Raw genomic sequence first — 15,349 nt, 5'->3', positions numbered from 1 at the left:
CTGACATGCCCACATTAGGGCTATGAGTATCATGGTAAGTGATGTTTAACGTAGTTTGCTGACCAGAAAGGGAAGGAGTGGGGGATGGGAGGAAGCGTAAGCAAATATCCCTGACCAACTGATGCCATAGAGCATTGCCCTTGGATTGAGGGTGTGGGTGTCTGGATGCAAAGTTTTGTCTTTTTGCGTTTTAGCCTGTTGCGAATAGGTCTATTTCTGGTGTCCACCACTTTTGAAAGTACTTTTGAAGGACTTGGGAGCGAATCTCCCATTCGTGAGTTTGTTGGTGATTCCTGCTTAGGAGATCTGCCAGGTGATTGTCTATCCCTGGAATGTATTGTGCTAACAGATGAATGTGATTGTGAATTGCCCATTTCCATATTGTTTGGGCTAGTAGGGACAGTTGAGATGAATGTGTCCGGCCCAGTTTATTGAGGTAATACATGGTTGTCATGTTGTCTGTTTTTATTAGAACAGTCTCCTGTTTGAGAAGAGGTTGAAACACTTTTAGGGCAATAAGTACAGCTAATAATTATAGGTGATTTATGTGAAGCTGTTTCTGTTTGGCATCCCATTCCCCTTGAATGGTATGATTGTTGAGATGAGCTTCCCAACCTATCATTGATGCATCTGTTGTGATTATGGTCTGAGGCACAGGGTCTTGAAATGACTGCCCTTTCGTTAAGATTGCTGAGATTCCACCATTGAAGGGACATATGTGTTTGCCGGTCCATCAACACTAGGGGCCTCATTATGACACTGGCGGCCGGCGGTAAGCTGGCGGTAACACCGCCAACAGGCTGGCAGTGTTCCACCAGCTATTATGACCGTGGTGCAATAGCCACGGCCATACCGCCGACCCCTCCACTATACCGCCAGGCTTTCGCCCGGCAGTCATAATCCCCAGGGCAGCGGTGCAAGCACTGCTGCCCTGGGGATTCTGAGTCCCCGACCGCCAGTCTGGCCACGGCGGTAAACACTACCATGGAAAGGCTGGCGGTAAGGGGGACTTGGGGTGCCCCGGCACTGCCCATGCACTTGGCATGGGCAGTGCAGGGGCCCCTAGGCATAGCCCCGTCACGCATTTCACTGCCTGAATTTCGGGCAGTGAAATGCGCGACGGGTGCTACTGCACCCGCTGCACATCAGCATTGCCGCCGCCTCTATTACGAGCCGCCAGCAATGCTGATGTGACTTTTCTGCTAGGCCAGCGGACGGTAACACTGTTATCGTCCGCTGGCCCAGCGGAAAAGTCATAATAGGGAGCTAGAAATACCACCGGCACTGGCGGTATTCTGGCTCCCGCAACCTCAGCGGTCTTTTCAAAAGACCGCTGAGGTTGTAATGAGGGCCTACATCTTGAAGTTGACCGTGTACCTGAGACCATTGTTGTGAGAGGCACTGTTGTAAAAGCCTCATGTTTAGTCTTGCATGTGGAGCTATAGCTATGCAGGATGCCATCATCCCTAGAATGTTCATGATAAATCTTACAGTATAATGTTGATTTGGTTATATCTGTGGTATGAGATTTTGGAAAGCTCGTATCCTTTGTGTATTTGGATATGCTAGGGCTTTTTGAGTATTTAGAATAGCACCTAGATAAGGTTGTACTTGTACTGGTTGAAGGTGTGATTTTTGGTAATTGAGAGTAAACCCTAGTGTATGCAGGGTTTCTATCACATATTGAGTGTGTTGCTGGCATTGTGTAAAATTGCTCGACTTTATTAGCCAATCGTCTAGATATGGAAAGAGGTGAATGTGTTGTCTTTTTAACTAGGCTGCTATTACTGCTAGACATTTTGTGAACACTCTTGGAGCTGTTATGCAGAATGGCAAAACTTTGAACTGGTAATGTCTTCCTTCTATGACGCACCTGAGGTATTTGCTGTGAGCTGGATGGATGGGGATATGGAAATATGCATCTTTGAGGTCTAAACCAGTTATATAATCCTGTTATTGCAGTAGTGGAATGACATCCTGATGAGTTACCATGTGAAAAAGTTCTGACCAGATGATTGAGAGGCCTAAGGTCCAATATGGGCCTGAGGGTGCCATCTTTTTTGGGAATGAGAAAGTATAATGAGTATACCCCTTTTCCCTGTTGAGCATGTGGAACCAATTGCTTGTTTTAATAGTAGAGATTGTACCTCTTCTTGCCGCAGAACGTTGTGTTCTGGGGACAATTTGAGGTTACGTGATGGAATGTTTGGAGCGGTGGAGATTAATTCTAGGCAATAGCCATTACAGATAATTGATAACACCCAATTGTCTGTGGTAATATTTTGCTAATGAGAGTGGAATTGCTGTAGTCTTCCCCCCAAAGGAGATGTGTGGAGTGGAGGAGTGGGAAGGAAGTCACTGCTTAGATGGTATGGTGGCTTGTTTTGAGGCTTGGAACTTGCCTCTGTTCCTGAACTATTGTCCTCTGTAGGACCCTCTAAATCCCCATCTTTGATATTGAGCTTGTTGTCCCTGCTTTGTCTGGGAGGTAGATGCATCAGAGGATTGTGGCTTAAATCCTCCTCTAAACTGTGGTCTGCGAAAGGAGGCTCTATATAGTGTGGTATATAGTGCCCCCATTGCCCTAGTAGTGTCTGAGTCTTTTCTCAGTTTTTCTATTGTGGCGTCTTCTTCAGGGCCACATAAATGTTTCTTAGCAAAAGGCATATTAAGTACTTCTTGTAGTATTTCTGGTTTAAACCCAGAGGAGCCCAGCCATGCATGCCTTCTAATTATAATGGCAGTGTTGACGTGTCTTGTGGCTGTATCAGCAGCATCGAGGGCAGATCTTAGGTTGTTTTTTCTTATAGCCTGTCTCTCTTCTACCACCTGTTGTGCCCTTTTTGATGCTCTTTTGGGAGGTGTTGTATAATATCTTGCATCTCATCCCAATGGGCTCTATCGTATCTGGCCAGAAGTGCCTGAGAATTGGCAATTCTCCATTGGTGAGCCGCTTGCGAGGCTACTCTTTTGCCAGCAGCATCAAATTTTCTACTTTCCTTATCAGGAAGAGGAGAGTCTTCTGATGACTGTCTGTTACCTCTTTTTCTAGCCACGCTGACTACCACTGAGTCCAGAGGAACCTGATGTGTGATGTAGTCTGGGTCCTAGTTTTAGGTTGAGAGCCTTGAAGGGTCTTAATGGGCCAGCCGGTAAACGTCAGGCGGTTCCCAGTTCAAGCGGGAGGAGCAGCGGAAGATCTTGGAGCTGATGCACAAAGAAGAAGGGGGCCATTTGGAAACACACTGCAGAGATGGACTTAGAGGTAAGTCTGGTGGGTCACCTTGGAAAATGGAGGTTGCATGGGGCTAGGGACCACTACAGCATAGCTGGTCTTTCGATGCAGGGGCCTGAGAGGCATTGTGCAGCACAGGTAAGTCAGCCAGGAGTCATGCGTCTTGGAATCCTCGGAGTTAGGAGCAGGCGACTTTGAGGGTGGATTGCAGGTCAGCAGGGCCACTCAGGGGGTAGTTCTCGGATGTCCTGAAGTCCCTCGACTAGTGCCTGCTGCTTAGCTTTTGAGTGTCTGGAGTGGACTTTCCTTCTGAGTGTCCAACATTGTGGTACTGGTACCTCAGGTAGTAATACACTACAGTCCTGGAGAGTCGCAGTGCCACCAAACTTGGCACGGTGGAAGGTCTTGTACTTAAGGGCTGATGTACAAAATTTGGTTGGACTGCTGGGTTCGGGTCGTTGGTCAGCAGCTGGTCACTTTACTGGACTTCACGGGTTACTTGTCTGCTGGGTGCAGGGAGTGATGCCTTCATTCAAATATAGAGTTATGGAGATTTTTAGAGTGCTGAAGGTGCTCTGTGGTTTTGTAGTCTTTCAGGATTCCAGGCGACACCTCAGGGGTGATTATCAAGACTATGGAGCAGCAGACAGGGTTTGGCACCTTTTTCTTTCTATAGCAGGGCTTCAGTTCTCATGGCTCAGGTCTTCTTTGTCCAGGTATTTATTGTGTCTGTCAAATCGAATCTCTTGGTCTAGGGATGCCCTCCAAATACTGCATTTAGGGGGCTTTAGGGAGAGTACCTGGTAGTGGCCAATGGGCCACCTACCTTAGGGTGGCTACTTCCTGTGGGAAGGGGTCTCATCCATAACCCTGACTGGCTATTTTCCTACCATCCAAGATGAAGGAAAATAAAATGGAGTGGTCACCTCGCCTGCCACACCTGAGGAGTGGTGCAGGCTGGGGATGGCCATTTCTCCTATCCTTGCTAGGTTTCCTGATGGGTTTCCTGCCTTAAGTGTGGCAAAACTGGTCAGCGGCCATCTGCTGTTAGCAGCAGAGGTGGTGGTCAGATTTCAAAGGCTGTAAAGCCTTTAAAGCTGAGCACATGTGCAGAGTGCCTGCCTAGGGGAGGCAATGTAAAACCTAAACCCAGGAAAGGCTTTGTGTTCTGGTTCCTGAGAGCAAAAGGCTCTCATCCCAGGAGTACAGAATAGTTCCTGGTGGTGGCAGGCTGGTTAGGACCAGTCAGCAATCATGCAGGGGCAGTTAGGTTTTGCAGGGGGCACATCTAAGGTGACCTCTGGGAAAATGTTATAATAAATCCAGCACTGTAATCAGAGTGGGTTTATTATTCTGGGTTGGTCGATACCAAACAACCCAGGGTCAGAGAGACCATCATGTAGCTGGGGAACTCGTAATGACTAGTGTCCAGCACATGCATTCGCTATGGCTTCCCTGTACACTTACTCGGACTAAGAATGAGCAAAGACACACTAGGGGCACAATTGTTCATGCACACATATGTCCTCACGTGAGGAATAGTGTACCATGCCTTAGGGCTCCAAGGCCTGCTAGAGGGAGGAGATACCTATATTTCATGCAGTGTTAGGGGACATGGCACTCTTGGCGAGTGTAATGTCAAGTTTGCAACTTTGGATACACCTTGTCATGCACTTGCAATGGTAGTCAATGAGGCTGGTGTGGAGCCTCTCAGAGTGGAAAATTGGTGCTGCAGCTCGCATAGGAAAAGTGTTTTTTCATTTGCCTATATCTTTGGCACCGTTTGACAAAGCTTTACAAAATGTTCCCAAAAAGTGCCCTCTATTGTCTTGTTGTTCATGGAAAGTTTCGGGTACATCTGTCAAACGGGGGCCAAGAAAAAGGAGGGTCAAAAAAAGTATGCTTCCCATGTAAATTTCCACACTCTTTAGACACGCTTGTTGCCTGAACAGCTGGATTGAATTACACCAAATTAAGCAGAAAGGTAGCTTTAGGTCATTAGATCACGCTTTTTGTTTTTAAGTGTAAATCGTTTCAGTAGTCTGTTATATTAAAGGAAATCCAAATTTGCATATCTACAAGCACGAATACTTTGCGACAAATTTGGGACGATTCGCAAATAGAAGTGCAGTGATTGGTTGGCCGCAACCTGAGTAGAAAGTTGAGCCCACCATTTTATATTATGGGCAAGGTTTTCAGGGCTAAAAAACAGATGATAAAAAGTGGTATAAGCGGTCGGGATGGATGGAACCTGACACCATAGTTGGGATATAGGGGTGTTTCTTGGACACAGCATGGGCATAAAATGTTGAAGAGAATTTTGCACCCCACATACGATATTCGCAAATCTGTCACGATGCCCAGTGTAGCACCCATGTAACGTTGCAACAAATTCATGAATATCTAAAAAAAAAAAAAAAGATTCACACACTCACAGACACTCATGCACCGACTCATACACCCACAGAGGTACTCATGCACACACTCACAGAGGTACTCATGCACACACTCACAGGGGTACTCATGCACACACTCACAGGGGTACTTATGCACACACTCACAGACTCAGGCACGCACTCACTTGGGAGGCCTACTGAGGTGCTCATGCACAAAGTCACACACCCATTCACTCATGCACGCACTCAGACTCAGACTCATGCACCAACTCACTGACTCACTGTGGTACTCATACACGCACTCATACTCGTGCACCACTCAGACACCCACTGAGGTACTCATGCACATACTCAGGGACTCATCTATGCACTCACAGTCCCACTAAGGTACTTATGCGCACACACTCACAAACCCACTCAGAGACTCATGTACGCACTCACAGCCCACTGAGGTACTCATGCACACACTCACCGACGTACTCAAGAGACTCATGCACACACTCATAGATTCAGAGACTAATGCAACCACTCACCGCACCAGTGAGGTACTCATGCATGTACTCTGAGACGCACTCAGAGACTCAAGCTCCCCCTCACTCATCCACTGAGGTACTCATACACACTCACAGACCCAGAGAGATTCATGCATACAATCAAATTCAGAGACTGATGCAGCCAGTCACAGATCCACTAAGATACTCATGCACCCACTCGGACATCCACTGAGCTACTCATGCACACACTCACAGATCCACTCAGAGAATCATGCACACACTCACGCAACAAGACACTCATGCACCCACTCAGAAGACTCACTGAGGTACTCATACACACATTCAGACACACTTAGACTCATCTACGTACTCACAGTCCCACTGAGGAACTCATGGGTGGCACACACTCACAGACCCACTCAGAGACTTATGCATCCACTCAAAGACTCACAGACATTGATGCACCCATTGTAATAGACACAATCATTTAAGCACTTGTGATTTTTTTAATGTGGAGGTTTGTATTGAATGTCTGCTTTTCTTTTGAGCATTCGTGAAGTATTCAAAAAAATTTCAAATTATTAAAAGAAAGATCTTAAAATAAAATAAACTAGGGTTTGTGAAATAAGACGGCTCAGAGAAGAGCCTTTGTGTTTATTGTTTGTAGATAACTACACATAAAACAGGAAGCAGTGTTTCAAGTTGTCGAGAAACACCCTGTTGCCTTTCTCTGTGAAGTGAACTTCATCACTTCTATAGAGTCAATTCATGTCAAAGCGCAAATTGTTGGTGTACATAGAGCCCATGTTACGGTCTCTGAGAAAAGCAGAAACAGTTTTATTGACATTTTTTCCTGGCTTTGTATATCTGTGGACAGAATTCAGTTGACTATTTCCATTGATGCCTTTGGCATATGTTGGAGAATACCAAGGCAGTCCGAGGGAAAAGTACCCTTAACTGAGCAAATGTATCCCTCATTAGGATTTCCAGTCCTGCCCTAGTAAGTGTACCCAGGTCATTGTCACCACAGTGCACAATCATAAGGTCAGGGTGTTGTCAATCTGTAATGCTTTCAATCAAAGGCAGCAACTGAAGCCACTTTAAACCTCTCTAGACAATCCAAGTAATGTCCACATCTGGCAAACCCAGGTACCTGTCAACACCACTCTTTCTAGCACACTCTCTGGCTCAAACACAAAGCTATGACCTGCTCACAGGACAAGACTGTAGGACAATGAGATATTTTAAAAGTAAGTCAGTTAAAATGGAGGGCAGGAGTTGTTAAAAAAAAGGATACATTTCATTGGATGGTGTTAATGTTCAGATATTTAAATCTAGGTTGTGATTTTTACCATTAAGTAAATCTGTGATTGGCTGTTTTTAAAATACAAAAATGTAATGCAGTCTTGAATATGCTTACATTTGGAGAGTCAAGCACACCTCCTGCAGTTAAGCTGGGAAGTAATGTGCAGTTTGTACAATATATTGTGAACTTCTGACCTACTGATTCTAGTGGGTTGCTGTGGAAACTCTGTTAGGAGTTGGGGGAAGGGTATTAAAGAGGTAGTACTTGGTTTTAGCTAAATAAGCATTGTTTAGTATGATTAAATAGTAAAATAACTGCTTTCATAACGAGGAGTTCTTACTGAAGCGTTATTTAGATGTTAAGTATAAAAAATAGTAAACTAGGTACATTTTTGAACCCCCAATAAATGTTTGCGAATTAATCACAAATTTAGATAGAGGGGCGCGCTGAAGGCCATGAAGAATTCATGAATAACTGCATATTGGGCTTATTACCAAAAGTGAAAAAAGGGTTAATCCACAACAATCATTGACAAGTGGAGTAGGAAAACCAAAGTATAAAAGGCATGTTTTGATTTGCTGACTTCAGCTGTATCAGTGTGTGTAAAGTTGAAAAGGTTGCCATTAATAGTTGCTTTGCATGAGTGGTGTGCCATTCATATGCTGAGTTTCAACATTTTCTGAGGGACATGAATCTATCTAGTAAGAGCAGAGAAACAAAATATTTGACCAACTAAATCAATTTTCAGGTATTTAAAATAGATTGAACTATAAAAGAAATGTCATTTAATATGTACATATCTCAGATTCATAACAATTACTATGAAACATAGGAATCTGCGAGCAGTTGTTTGACTTTTCTTATATATATGTATATATTTAATAATGGGTGAGTTACTATCTTTCTGGGGGGGGGGGGTGTATTTGACCCTGTGTCTAATAAGAGTGAGAATACTTAATTAACAATTGCTTAACAAGGTTGTTGACCTCAACATTTACACTATACATGTATTGTTTTACTGAAGGTGTATCTATCATAAAAAAAATGGTACCTAAACGTTCAAGTTTCACTTAATTATTTATTAGCAGCCTTGGAAATGTTCACAGGTCTATGGATGATGAGGTGATCCAGACTAAGGTTTTTGTTTGAATGCTGGAAACTTGTGGTCTTCTTTATTCCATTTTAAAAGAGTACTACAAGTCCCAGAATTCATAGTCAAAAATACCTGAAACTGTATATCACACATTAACCTGTAAAACTTGCCAGCTATGTACTAGATACCCTTTAGGTAAAGTGTAGGTATGTGACAGAGCAGGCTTGAATGTGCTTAGATATTAAGACATTGTAGGAGGCCGGCCTGGCTTGTAGTGGGTACCAAGGGGTACTTACACTCTGTACCAGGTCCAGTTATCCCTTATCAGTGTAGAAGAGGTGTTTCTAGCAGTTTAGGCTGATAGAAGGTAGCTATAGCAGAGCAGCTTAGGCTGAACTAGGAGACATGCAAAGCTCCTACTATACCACTGGTGTCATATGCACAATATCATAAGAAAACACAATACAGAGATATACTAAAAATAAAGGTACTTTATTTTTATGACAATATGCCAAAAGTATCTCAGTGAGTACCCTCAGTATGAGGATGCCAAATATACACAAGATACATGTACACAATACCAAAAATATGCAGTAATAGCAAAAGGAAGTAATGCAAGCAATGTAAAGTTACAGTAGATTGCAATAGGAGCACATAGGTATAGGGGCAACACAAACCATATACTCCAAAAGTAGAATGCGAATCACGAATGGACCCCAATCCTATGTGAGCTTGTAGAGGGTCGCTGGGACTGTAAGAAAACAGTGAGGGTTAGAAAAATAGCCCACCTCAAGACCCTGAAAAGTAGGTGTAAAGTGCACCTATAACCCCCAGAGAGCACAGAAGTCGTGCTAGGGGGTTTCTGCAAGGAAGACCAACACCAGCAAAGCAACAACAGTGGATTTCCGGACCTGAGTACCTGTGGAACAAGGGGACCAAGTCCAAGAGTCGCGACAATGTCGAGAGTGCACAGATGCCCAGGAAATGCCAGCTGAGGGTGCAAAGAAGCTGCCACCGGGTGGTAGAAGCTGTGGATTCTGCAAGAACGAAGAGGGCTAGAAACTTCCCCTTTGGAGGATGGATGTACCACGTCGTGAAGAAGCTTGCAGAGGTGTTCCCACGCGGAAAGACCGCAAACAAGCCTTGCTAGCTGCAAGGGTCACGGTTAGGGTTTTTGGATGCTGCTGTGGCACAGGAGGGACCAGGATGTCGCCACTTGGGTGAGGAGACAGAGGGGGCGTCCAGCAAGTCAGGGAGCCCTCACAGAAGCAGGCAGCACCCGCAGAAGTACCGGATCAGGCACTTGGAAGAGGAGTGAACCGAAGTCCACCCGAAGACACAAAAGGGAGTCCCACGACGCCGGAGGACAACTCAGAAGGTTGTGCACTGCAGGTTAGAGTGTCGGGGACCCAGGCTTGGCTGTGCACAAAGGAAATCCTGGAAGAGTGCACAGGAGCCGGAGCAGCTGCAAATCACGCGGTACCCAGCAATGCAATCTAGAGTGGGGAGGCAAGGACTTACCTCCACCAAACTTGGACTGAAGAGTCACTGGACTGTGGGAGTCACTTGGACAGAGTTGCTGAGTTCCAGGGACCACACTCATCGTGCTGAGAGGGGACCCAGAGGACCGGTGATGCAGTCTTTTGTTGCCTGAGGTTGCAGGGGAAGGATTCCGTCGTCCCACGGGAGATTTCTTCAGAGCTCCTGGTGCAAGAAGGAGGCAGGCTACCCCCAGAGCATGCACCACCAGGAAACAGTCGAGAAGGCGGCAGGATAAGCGATACAAGGTTGCAGTAGTCATCTTTGCTACTTTGTTGCGGTTTTGCAGGCGTCCTGAGCAGTCAGCGGTCGATCCTTTGGCAGAAGGTGAAGAAAGAGATGCAGAGGAACTCTGGTGAGCTCTTGCATTCGGTATCTGAAGAATTCCCCAAAGCAGAGACCCTAAATAGCCAGAGAAGGAGGTTTGGCTACCTAGGAAGGAGGATAGGCGAGTAACACAGGTAAGAGCCTATCAGAAGGAGTCTCTGACGTCACCTGCTGGCACTGGCCACTCAGAGCAGTCCAGTGTGCCAGCAGCACCTCTGTTTCCAAGATGGCAGAGGTCTGGAGCACACTGGAGGAGCTCTGGGCACCTCCCCTGGGAGGTGCAGGTCAGGGGAGTGGTCACTCCCCTTTCCTTTGTCCAGTTTCGCGGCAGAGCAGGGCTGGGGGATCCCTGAACCGGTGTAGACCGGCTTATGCAGAGATGGGCACCATCTGTGCCCATCAAAGCATTTCCAGAGGCTGGGGGAGGCTACTCCTCCCCAGCCCTGACACCTTTTTCCAAAGGGAGAGGGTGTAACACCCTCTCTCTGAGGAAGTCCTTTGTTCTGCCTTCCTGGGCCAAGCCTGGCTGGACCCTAGGAGGGCAGAAACCTGTCTGAGGGGTTGGCAGGAGCTGCAGTGAAACCCCGGGAAAGGCAGTTTGGCAGTACCCGGGTCTGTGCTAGAGACTCGAGGGATCATGGAATTGTCTCCCCAATGCCAGAATGGCATTGGGGTGACAATTCCATGATCTTAGACATGTTACATGGCCATGTTCAGAGTTACCATTGTGACACTATACATAGGTAGTGACCTATGTATAGTGCACGCGTGAAATGGTATCCCCGCACTCACAAAGCCCGGGGAATTTGCCCTGAATGATGTGGGGGCACCTTGGCTAGTGCCAGGGTGCCCACACACTAAGTAACTTTGCACCCAACCTTCACCAGGTGAAGGTTAGACATATAGGTGACTTATAAGTTACTTAAGTGCAGTGGTAAATGGCTGTGAAATAACGTGGACATTATTTCACTCAGGCTGCAGTGGCAGGCCTGTGTAAGAATTGTCAGAGCTCCCTATGGGTTGCAAAAGAAATGCTGCATAGGGATCTCCTGGAACCCCAATACCCTGGGTACCTCAGTACCATATACTATGGAATTATAAGGGTGTTCCAGTATGCTAATGTGAATTGGTGAAATTGGTCACTAGCCTGTTAGTGACAATTTAGAAAGCAGAGAGAGCATAACCACTGAGGTTCTGGTTAGCAGAGCCTCAGTGAGACAGTTAGTCATCACACAGGGAACACATACAGGGCACACTTATAAGCACTGGGGCCCTGGCTGGCAGGGTCCCAGTGACTCATACACTAAAACAACATATATACAGTGAAATATGGGGGTAACATGCCAGGCAAGATGGTACTTTCCTACAGACATACCCTTTTAAGTCCTACTGATTCACATATGTATTTTGATAACTCTACCCGTAGTGAAATATGCAGTGTTTCACTGATACTACAAGCTATATACATATGTAGAAGTCCATTCTTATTCACCTATCCTGTGAGAGACAGAGCTATGTAGATATTCAGTGGCATGACTATAAAGTACATATGTGTGCAGCACTCAGATATATAGCCAACAACTGACACAACCTAGTCAACCATCAAGACAAGTAATCCTTTAAACATGGGTCAGACCAACTACGACAGAGACTTTCGGTGCAGTTTCACTTCCAGCTCAATTTGGCATGAAAAATACCTTTGATAAACCTTAAACCCACCTTTTAGTACACATAACTCTCCTTTAAAGTAGGCTGTTAGTATGCCATAAAGCAGAGTGCTTTGTGCATAAAAGGTAAGAGTTGTCCTTTTGAGTTTTATAAGTTACTCCTGCACTTGCAGATCCCTATGCCAAATACAGAGTATAACACCAATAATGCAACTTGCATATGTTTTCAAAAGCATAGCGCATCTTTCCCACTCAGTCAGACGGTGACAGAGGCCCTAATACATTTACTCACACACTCAGAAACTAGTTACGTGTACAGCAGTATCAAAGGCAGTTGCAAACACACTTACCCTTGTACTCATCACCACAGGCACTAACCTGTTCATTCAGCTACTCACATATACATTTACAGACCCACAGAGCTACTAAAAGAGACAAGCATATACCGGCATAATTACTTAAACATCTGGTGGCACACCCATAGAGGGACCCATACACTCACTCAGATGTGTAGGCAAGTACTGACACAACTGAGTCACCCTGCAAAAGAAGTAGTCCTCTAAACGTGGCTCGGGCCTACTAGTGCTGAACCTGAGTGTGTAGTTTTAACGTCTGCTCGACTTGGTATTAGAAAATCCACGTCAAAAGTCTTAAATTGTCCTTTTAATACAGAAAACTCACTTCTCACCTAGGCGATAAAGCAGGGTGCTTTGTGAATAAAATGCAAAACATCACAGGGGCATAAGCTATGGTTAGCTCAGGTAACTATAACTGCTGAATTTCACTGGTTTTGTATGAGTAAAATGTGAGCCTAACTATAACATCCCAGTAACCTTTGGTTTTTACAGTGAATTTCAAAGGGTTTCTTTTATGTTGTTTCCTAACTATAACATCCATGTAACCCTTGTTTTTTAAAGTACATTTCTAATGTTTTTGGAATTTTCTTTCCTAACCATAACCACTAACCTTTGACAGTGAGTGTGTGAGTGAGTGGATAAGTGTCTCAGTAGGTCTGTGAATGGGTGTGCAAGTGTCTCAGTTGGTCTGTGAGTGGGTGTGCAAGTGTCTCAGTTGGTCTGTGAGTGGGTGTGCAAGTGTGAGTACTTCTGTGAGTGGGTGAGTGTCAAAATGGGTCTGTGAGCCTGAGTTGGTGTATGAGTCTCCGAGTGGGTCTGTGAGTCTCTGAATGGGTTTTGTGGGTGCATCAGTCTCTGAGTGGGTCTGTGAGAGGGTGCCAGAGTGTCTGAGTATATGAGTTTCTGAGTGTGTCTGTGAGTGAGTGCATGAGTCTCTGAGTGGGTCTGTGAGCCTGAGTGGGTCTGTGAGCCTGAGCGGGTCTGTGAGTGGGTACATGAATATCTGCGAGGGTCTGTGAATAGATGCGTGAATGTCTGAGTGGGTCTGTGAAGGGGTGCATGAGTGTGAGTACTTCTGTGAGTGGGTGTTTGAGTGTCTGTGTGGGTGTCTCAGTACCTGTGTGAGTGACTTGGCCATAAAGTAACCTCACCTGCCCTTTTATCCAACAAGCGTCAACAGTTTTTAACAAGATATCTACCCAACTGGAGTTCTTTCTGCTCCTTGGGTAAATATCCAGTACATATTCTACACTCCAGCTGCAGAATGCAGCACAAGGAAATGTCACCAGTGACCTTGCATGTGTTGTCACTATTATTGTTCCTAGTGCGTCTCTATCCAGAAATATGTGATAACATGAATCCTCCTATAGAGAGGCCAACAAGACTACAAAGACGTAAATCTCCACCAAACTAGGGTCTTTCTTTGTTTTGTGAAGATGTCCTCATTCTTCGGATTTAAGAACTTGCCAACAAAATCGACGGGAAACACTGGGGGAACCCTCTGCTAAGCTGTCTATGATCCTGGCAAAAGGGGGAAGACTTTTGAAGACGGGGCGGGGCGATTTGCACATCTGCATACTTGTAGCAATTTAAAGGGAGAACCATGGACTCTGCTTTCACAAAGAGAGGTCAAGAAAGAACCCACTCGTCACAGTCCCATACAGATTGCGTTCCGCTAGAGCAACGATGCATTCACCTCCACAAAGAACTTCAGATTATTTTCAGTAAGGAATTGCCAAGAAAAGACACTTGTTTTGCCTTCACCAGCCCAGGAGTTCCGCAAGGTACCCCCGAGCATAATAAAAGCTGCTGGGAGGTGGTGTTCCTCGGGGCATAAAAATGCTAATGGAGGAGGGACACATGCGCCCCCTTCTTTAAGTCAATAAAGGAGGAATGCCCACAGGATCTGGCCCACCCGGGGGCTTAATTAAAAATAAGCTCAGAAAAACAAATCATTTTTGCTGCAAATTTGCAACACAATTAAGGAAAAAAAGCTTATTTGCTCTGCTGGGGTCACTCTGGGACCCTAAGAACAATGCTTGGGAGTCACTGTATTCCTACCCTGCCCCCTTTTCTTTTTGTTGACATTTTTGGGTGTGACTCAGCTTCAACAGAGTCCTAAGATGACTGCCAACACTTCCGGGTTGAAGTGTTGGCAGCCAATCAGTGCTCTGTCTTTCCCTGCACAAGCTGTTTTTCTTTGCTAAGTCGTTGGGGAGGAACCGTCGTCCTAGATATACACAATTGGATTTCCTTACATTTCTTAACAACTACTAAACAGAGTTACTCCAAATTACAACAAGCACAGTCTGAAGAACAAAATCCAGCTTTCTGCCAAATTTGGTGTAAATCCGTCCAGCGGTTCAGGCTGTGGTTGTGTGGAAAACTCCTATGGGAATTATGAAGGGAAACACACTTTTTGGCCCCTCTTTTTCCCTGCTTGATGGACCACCCCGAATCTTTCCATGAGCAACAAGAATTACTGGCACATTATTTCTGCACTTTGTTTGGGGAGCACTCCCCAAAGGGCATGGAGCACTTCACTTTATGGGGGTATACATGTTGGCCCCCCTTGGGTGCAATCAGCCATATTTTTAGGAAAGAAACTAGACACCAGGGATACTATTTATTTGAGTGGCCCCTTTGGCAAGGGTCGCTCCCCTTACTGGAGGAATGTATTTTGGCCATATTTTTAGGCTGATCTGCCCCAGCGGGGGGCAGAAAGCCACTGGACACCAAGTACATTATTTATATGAATGTCAAAAAGTGGCCCCTTAGGCAAGGATCACTTCCTTTTACTGGGGGCATGCATTTTGGCCATTTCTGCCCTCCTGGGCAAGGCTGGCCATATTTTCAGACCCATCTAACCCCAAAGAGGGCAGAAATCCTCTACACACTAGGGATATTATTTATATGAATGTTGGGGAGTGGCCCCT

General features: G+C 45.5%; 1 protein-coding gene across 1 annotated transcript in view; it reads right to left on the bottom strand.

Moving 5' to 3' along the window:
• CLPTM1L (CLPTM1 like) overlaps window positions 1-15,349 on the bottom strand; it is a 1,089,711-nt gene that overhangs the window by 745,249 nt on the left and 329,113 nt on the right. The window lies entirely within an intron of this gene.

This window comes from Pleurodeles waltl, chromosome 2_2, assembly GCF_031143425.1.
Source record: "Pleurodeles waltl isolate 20211129_DDA chromosome 2_2, aPleWal1.hap1.20221129, whole genome shotgun sequence".
NCBI classification, from domain to species: domain Eukaryota; kingdom Metazoa; phylum Chordata; class Amphibia; order Caudata; family Salamandridae; genus Pleurodeles; species Pleurodeles waltl.
The sequence above is the reverse complement of the archived record's forward strand: the minus strand, read 5'-3'. Positions and strand labels throughout refer to the sequence as shown.